Raw genomic sequence first — 7,810 nt, 5'->3', positions numbered from 1 at the left:
CTGTAATCTCAGTACTCTGGATGCAGGATTACTAGTTTGAAGCCAATTTGGAATACACTCAATCTTTCTCAAATGCAGACAGATACACAGAAGCTACATAGAATCTTTCTCAAATTTAGACAGACACACAGATTTACACATGCACGTAAGCGCGCGCGTGCACACACACACACACACACACACATGTCTAGTCACACTGTACTCTTGATAAACAGATAGCAGGCTTCTGTCATACAGGCTTGCCTCCATAGGTGCCCAGCTCGAACCTTTAAAGGCCTCTATTGGAAAGTAAACTTGAGGTGGTAATTAACAACAGTGCCAATTCTTATAAAAAAAAATTAACAACTTTGGGTACTTTCGTTTAAGCTTTCTGCGGTTTGGTCACATTCATAATATCTTTGTGGTCTGCATTCATTCCTTTTGCACAGCAACCAACTGTGGTGATTGGATTTAAATTCTGATCTTCAGGGCAACCTTCTTAAAACGTCCAACAGAGCCACAGAGTTTACAGCTGCCACTATCAATGTAGGCTCCTTCGGCACTACCAGGACAGTACCTAGAAAGGTGTCCCATTTCTCCACAGAAAAAAGCCTTGGCAAAGGAAAATTCACCGAATTCACCTCTGCAGGTCGCAATGTTGTTCTCCATGGACCTGCAGTAGTGGTAAATACCAGTGTCCATATCTCCACATTATAGTTCACTTGGGCAATTAGTAATCCCATAGCCAGGTTTTTTTACAGTGGAAATATACCATTACCATTGCCCTTTTCTTTGCTGCTTGTCTTTTTAGCTGCCTTCCTTCCTGTTTATTGTCCTTTAAGGACAGCTGCAATTTCTCCTCTTACTTCCTGCTTGTCTGATCCTATCAGCTCTCCACTGTGAAGCATCTGTGAGCTCTGTTCCAGGTATTACATGAAATCCATCCCCTTCTTCTTTCGAGCACTCTTTTTTTCTTTTTGTTCCTTTTCCGTTTTGCTTGAGGTGCATCATTCTTTAAATGATTTGACATTGCTTATGATTTTGAAGGTTTTCTTTGCTCTCTCTGCAGAGCCCTACTTCATGTATTCTCATGATGTTCCCACCAAGGGTCTCTTACTATTTAAAGTATTAACTCTAGCCCATCTGCCATGGTTGTATCAGAGGGGTTTTACTAATTCTGTTTGAATCCTGCAGATCAGCTGAGACAATGAGCCCTCTAGACATTTCTTAATGTCCAGTTATGATCCTGCTCTGAGTTAAATCCAATACATAACCCTCAGCAAATATAGTAATATTGTAGATTCAAGTTGGTGACCTAGAAACTTCCCCTGCCATCTTGCACACATTTAATTTTCTCTAGATTTGTTTCTTTTAGACATTTACTGTAGTTTATAAATCTATGTGTAACACATATGCCCATATATTCGTAAAAGACATATATTACTGTGTCCACAGAAAGGGATTTTGTTTTCTCTGCTATTCTATGTTTAGAGGATTGAATTAAACTGAATTAGTGTCAGCTCTCCTCCTACCTAACTAGGTTTCTGCTTCTTTCCTAATTCTTTTCCGTAGCTGGAATTATTTAACTCTCCCCTAAACAAAATTTCGAGTTCCATTCACCTAAAAGTGTTTTACATTTTTTCTAGTCCTGTCACATTTCAGTCATAACTTATTTCTAGTCATTATTTACCCATTCTTGATATCAAAATCTCAAAGACAAGTCCCTGCCTTAAAGCTTTCTATTTGTTTGATTTGGTTATGGATTGAGACGAGTGAGCATATCAGTTCTAGGGTTGACTTGGTGATTTTGGCAAATACATTGGCTTCATATGGCTTTGCCTCCCTCATTCTTTTCTGCGACACTCATTATAAAGGGCATACTCTTTATGTCCCAGATAAAGGGAGCAGAAAAGGTCAAGGATGGCATTTCAACTAACAAGTTCCTTTCTGCAAATATTTTCAGTATCCCCCACCCCCTCAGTGGGTGATTCTTTTACCTAATATGTCATTCCGATAAACACAAGCATTAGGAAGAGTAAGCAACAGATCCAAGCACATTTTTCTCCTCTAGAACTCTGAAGTTAAGAAGAAAGTTTAAAATTGATAGTAGGCAGGCGTTTCAAAGAATGTACCACAATTGTTGCCACTGCTAAGGGAACTGGAGGAGAACAGTTCCTGGTTTCAATAGGTTGGTCACAAACAACCCAACCCAAACTTGTTTCTTTCGCATGTTATTTTTCCCAGTGTACACGGTGATGCTAATTTACACTTCTGGTGCCTGGTTTTTGTGGTGCAGAATGCTGAGCTCAGAGGGATAGTGAAGGATATGTAAAACTGAAATGGAATGGTGATTACAATATGGATAGTTTCCTAAAGAAGAGATACACTATTTTGACAGATTTTTGTTTGGTTCTTGTTGGTTTTAAACTTGGTTTGACCTGATAAAGTTCATAAATAGCTCTAGAGTTTTCCCAGTGAAGCTGATGTTCCTTTTTGCAGTAGTTGATGCTATAGGAATATTATTATGAACTGTTTTACATGTGTGGAAATAGGTCTCTCTAGAGATGTGGTGATGACAGTTACTGTTTACCCTGTACAAAGCAGAACTGTTAACAGTCTTACTCAGAGCTACATATTTGTTGGCAGCCAGAAGTGTCACCCATCCACCTTCTTCCCTGTCTCTACTAATCATACTCCCTTTTCTCTGAATGCCAAACCAAACACTTAGCATTTGGCCAACTTCTGGAATGTTGACTAGTAATAACTTACCTGTTTAGGGTCACCTTTTCTTAATATTTTTATTCTTTTCTTTGGTTTTTATTTTAATTTTTGTTGAGGTAAGTTTTGCATTATTTGTGGTTTTAGAAGTTTAAGGACTTGGCAATTTTAAGTTAAAGGATATCAGCTTATTCTAGGCCACAGGCATCATAGAGAAAGCATGGACATGCAGATATTTGTGTCTGCTGTCAAACAGAAAGCCACACAGACTCAGGTGGGGGTTATACCATTCCATAATTTAATTTAAGGTCACTCATTCCATCAATCAAAGACTTCACGATAGGCTCACCTCTTAATGTTTTTGAAAACATTATGCCTTGGCAGTCTGTTCACTTAGTCTTTAATCGCAGGGTATACGCTAAGAACTCCCCATTGTCCTACAAAACTCTGCAAGAGATACCTTGAACCAGAAAAAAAATAATAAAAGTTCAAGCTGCAGGGAAATTATGGAAGTGCCAGTCTGGAACACATCCAAAATACACATGCTTACTGTTGTCTCCACAAATATAAAAAAACTTCTTTCCCAAGGAATGGCTTGTATCTTATTGAATCGCATGCTAAAGAGGTCACATGGAATCCTCTTAGACATTACAGACTATTGCTACGGTTATTCTCAGTACCTTGATAAGTCCCTATTGCTGAAGACACTATTTGCTCGTGCCATTGATCATAGAGAAGTAGAGCTGGTACCTACAGGAAGTTTTACCCCCTACTGACAAGTGTACATGGTGCTTGAAGGTACACTGCATACTAAAGCAGGATAAGGGTAGTCATCAGTATCATCCAGATACACACCCTGGGACCTACTACCGCAAACTGATTGCGAGATGCACTAGTACATAAGTGCCACAGATGTTATGGGAGAAACCAATCACTTTTTGATTGGATTTAATGTTTACTCCAAGAGATGAAACCCATACCTGATACTGTTAAAGTAATCAAGAAGATGATAGATAGGCCATGGGCTTAGGGGAAAACAATACCAGTATTCTGATAAAGAAACAGAGCAATAAAATGATTCCTAATGACACGTGCTGCATTTAGCATTGTCCTGATCAAACTCCATCAGAGAAGAATTCTCTTTCCGGTCATGGTAATTTACTTAGATACCCAGAATTGGACAATGTGCAGAAAGAGAGAGACTGAAAAACTCATCATTAGATGGGATGTTTTTATTTGGTTATTTTATTTACATTTCCCTTTTCCTAGTTTCCCCTCCCCAAACCTCCTATCCCTTAACCCCAACCTCTGCTTCTAGGGGGTCATCCCCCACTCACCTGCCCTACCCCTACTCAACACCCCACCATTCCCTCACACTGAGGTATTAAGCCTTCACAGGACCAAGAGCCTTCTCTCACTGATGCAAATTAATGTCATCCTCTGCTACATGTGCAGCTGGAGCCATGGGTTCCTCCATGTGTAATTTTTGGTTGGTGGTTTAGTCCCTGGGAGTTCTGGGTATGGTTGGTTGTTATTTTTGTTCCTCCTATGGGGTTGCAAAACCCTTCAGTACCTTCAGTCCATCTTCTAACTCCTCCCTTGGGGTCCCCATGCTTAGTCCAATGGTTTGCTGCAAACATCCCAATCTGTATTGCTCAGATTCTGGCAGATCCTCTAAGGAGACACTTATATCAGGCTCCTATCAGCAAGCACTTCTTGGCATCTAGGTTTTGTTGTCTGCATATGGTATAGATCTGCAGATGGGGCAGTCTCTGGATGACGTTTCCTTCAGTCTCTGCTCTACTTTTTGTCCCTGTGTTTCTGTAAGACAGAAGCAATTCTGGATTAAAATTATGGAGATGGGCAGGTGGCCCCATTCTTCAACCACGGGCCATGCCTGACCTCTCCATATGGTCTCTACAGCTTCTCTCTCCTCTTTGTTGGGTATTTCAGCTACTAAAATCTCTGTTGAGTCCTGAGAGCCTCTTTTTTTCCAGGCATCTTGGACTTTCCAGTGGCTACACCCAATTTCTCATCCCTCATAAATCCACACCTCTGTTCAATTTCCAAACCCTGTGTCAATCTCCCCCTTTTCTTTCCATACTTGATCCTGCCACCTTTTACTCCACTTCCCACTCCTTTCTTCTTTCCAAGTTCCTCCCATGATTATTTTGTTCTTCCTTCTAAGTAAACTGAAACATCCACACTTTGGTCTTCCTTAATCTTGAGCTTCATATTGTCTGTGAGTTGAACATCATATGGTCTGCTGTATATGTGTCAGGGGCTTGATATCAGCTGGTGTATGCTGCTTGGTTGGTGGCTTAGTGGCTCAGAGATCCCAGGGGTTCAGGTTAGTTGGAACTGCTGGTCTTCCCCTAATTTAAACCAGAAGGGTCACCAACTGTGCCTGTGTCCATTGGATGTAAATATCTACAAATTATACTTTCATTTGCTTGCTGGGACTTTTGGGGCAGTCATGGTAAGACCCCGTTTGTAAGCTCACTGTAGCATCAATAATAGTGTTAGACCTTGGGGTGGATCCCAGTTTGGTCTTGTCACTGGACCTCCTTTTCGTCAGGCTCTTCTCCATTTTTGTTCCTGCAGTTCTTCCAGACAGGAACAATTCTGGATCAGAGTTTTGGTGGCAACCCCACCCCTCTACTTACTGCTCTCTCTTTTTACTGGAGGTAGACTCTACACATTCCCTTCTCCCCACTGTAGGGCATTTCATCTAAGGTCCCTTCCTTTAAGTCTGGAGAGTCTCTCACCACCCAGGTCTCTGGTACATTCTAGAGGGTCCCCCTTTGTCCTACGTTCCAAGGTTGCCTGTTTCTATACTTTCTACTGGCCCTGAGGGCATCAGTCCTGTCCCCCCAAATACCTGATCATACTCCTCTCTTCCCCTCCTTGCTGACTTTGTCAGCCAGGTCCCTCCCTCCCTCCACGCCTACTGTGACTGATTTCTTCTCCCTCCCAAGTGGGATTGAGGCTTCCTCACTTGGGACCTTTGGCTTATAAACTTTCTTGAGTTCCGTGGATTGTGTCCTGGGTATTCTGTATTATTTGCCCAATATCCACTTATCAGTGAACATGTGTGTTCTTTTGTGACTGTATCACAAAATGTCATCACTCAGGATGACATTTTCTAGTTCCATCCATTTGCCTAATAGTTTCATGAAGTCATTGTTTTTAAATAGATGAGTAGTACTTTATTGTGTAAGCATGCCACATTTTCTGTATCCATTCCTCTGTCAAGAGACATATGAGTTCTTTCCAGCTTCTGGCTATTAAAAGGCTGCTATGAACATAGCAGAGCATGTGTCTTTCTTGTATGTTGGAGCATCTTTTGGGTATATGCCCAGGAGTGGTATAGCTGGGTCCTCAGGTAGTACTATGTCTAATTTTCTGAGAAACTGCCAGACCGATATCCAGAGTGGTTGTAGCAGCTTGCAATCCCACCAGCAATGAAAGAGTGTAAAACACTTCCCAAAAGATTCTGGCATCTGAACAAAAAGAGCTGGGAAGAATGTAAGAGTCAGAGCTGATGAATGACTGCAAGAAACAGTGTCTTCAAGACACACAAGGACTGATACATATATGTAATATATGTATAATATATAATATAAATTATATATACATATATATATATATTATATATTTCTTTTTCTACTCTGACTACAAGTAAAGATCATACACTAGAAAGTATGGTGACATACACAACACCTGCACATTTTCAAGATATATTGAGTTCTAAAGCTGAGAAGGGAAAGTGGACATGAAGTCCTTTCTCTAAGCAAAATCTATTTATTATTGATTCCCACTGGCAAAGGGACAACAGGTTTTCACCATGGAATGCCATTGGGATAAATCAGTCAGACCCTCACTCATGCATACATTATGCCCTCAAGTAGTAAGTCTACATGCATACATTATGCCGTCAAGTAGTAAGTCTAACAGAAAAGGAAACATGTATTTGATTCTCTCTCTCTCTCCCCCTCTCTCTCTCTCTCTCTCTATCTCTCTCTCTCTCTCTCTCTCTCTCTCTCTGAACTTTTTGTTTTAAGTTTTTTTAAATGTTCTTTTTGTCTTGCTTATTTGAGTTATCTTCATTTTTGTGTCTTTATGGAATTTTGTTTTGCTTCTTGAAAGAGAAAGAACATAAACATTGGTGGGTATGCAGATGGGACCTACCTAGAAGGAATGAAGTTAAAAACATGGTCAAAATATATTCTATTAACATGATTTAAAGAAATAAAAGAAAACCTGCCTTTCAATCAGATTGAAATTGGATCATACTTATTTGATTGCTCTATAAATCCATACTTATTTTTTCTCACAGAAGTTTTGATTCGTTGGCCCTTTACCGTTTTTTAAATTGTCAAATTCTTGAAATTAACAATATCTCTATATTAAGCTGTAATCCCAGGTGCATTTCAAATGTTTTCCTTTCCCTGGGTTTGTCATATGATAGAATGAGGAACATGCTCAAAGTACATCATATATTTTCATGAAAATAGTCTTTATTTTTATTTAAAAAACATGTATCCCTTTTTATTCCATATTGTTTCTTTGTGAATTTCTTTCAAGACAACCATTGAAAGTGTACCAAAAACCAATACATCAAAGTTTAAATTTTATCTTCTATGATAAAATACCAAATTTACTGGATTCTGTACCCCTTTTACCCCTCAATTTTTACACTTATTATATAATGCACTTGTGACAGAGTGCAGTGTTAAGAATTTTGTAGTTCAAAACTACCTGTTTGACTAAGGATCACTTAGTTGAAAAATTGTTAAAATCAGTGGTTCTTCCAAATTAATTAAGACTCCATATTTTATTTGCATTAAAGTAAGAAAACAGACATTATAAAACACACACATACTTTGGCTTTTTAGTATGATCTTTACTTGCACATACTGGAGAAAAATGAATATATAAGATTCATATATGTGCATATTTACATAATATATTACATATAATATTCATATGTATATGATATATAATATACATATAATATTCATATATGTGTGTGTGATATATAATATACATAAAATATTCATATATATTCACACGTATATGGCATTGAGGGATGAGAACTACCTGGACCATA

The 7,810-nt window shown here is 39.0% G+C and overlaps 1 pseudogene; it reads right to left on the bottom strand.

Moving 5' to 3' along the window:
• Positions 1–212: 212 nt before the first annotated feature.
• Zcchc9-ps3 (zinc finger CCHC-type containing 9, pseudogene 3) lies at positions 213–3,421 on the bottom strand (annotated as a pseudogene).
• Positions 3,422–7,810: the final 4,389 nt, after the last annotated feature.

Source organism: Rattus norvegicus, chromosome 5, assembly GCF_036323735.1.
Source record: "Rattus norvegicus strain BN/NHsdMcwi chromosome 5, GRCr8, whole genome shotgun sequence".
NCBI classification, from domain to species: Eukaryota; Metazoa; Chordata; class Mammalia; order Rodentia; family Muridae; genus Rattus; species Rattus norvegicus.
This window is presented reverse-complemented; position numbering and strand designations above follow the sequence as displayed.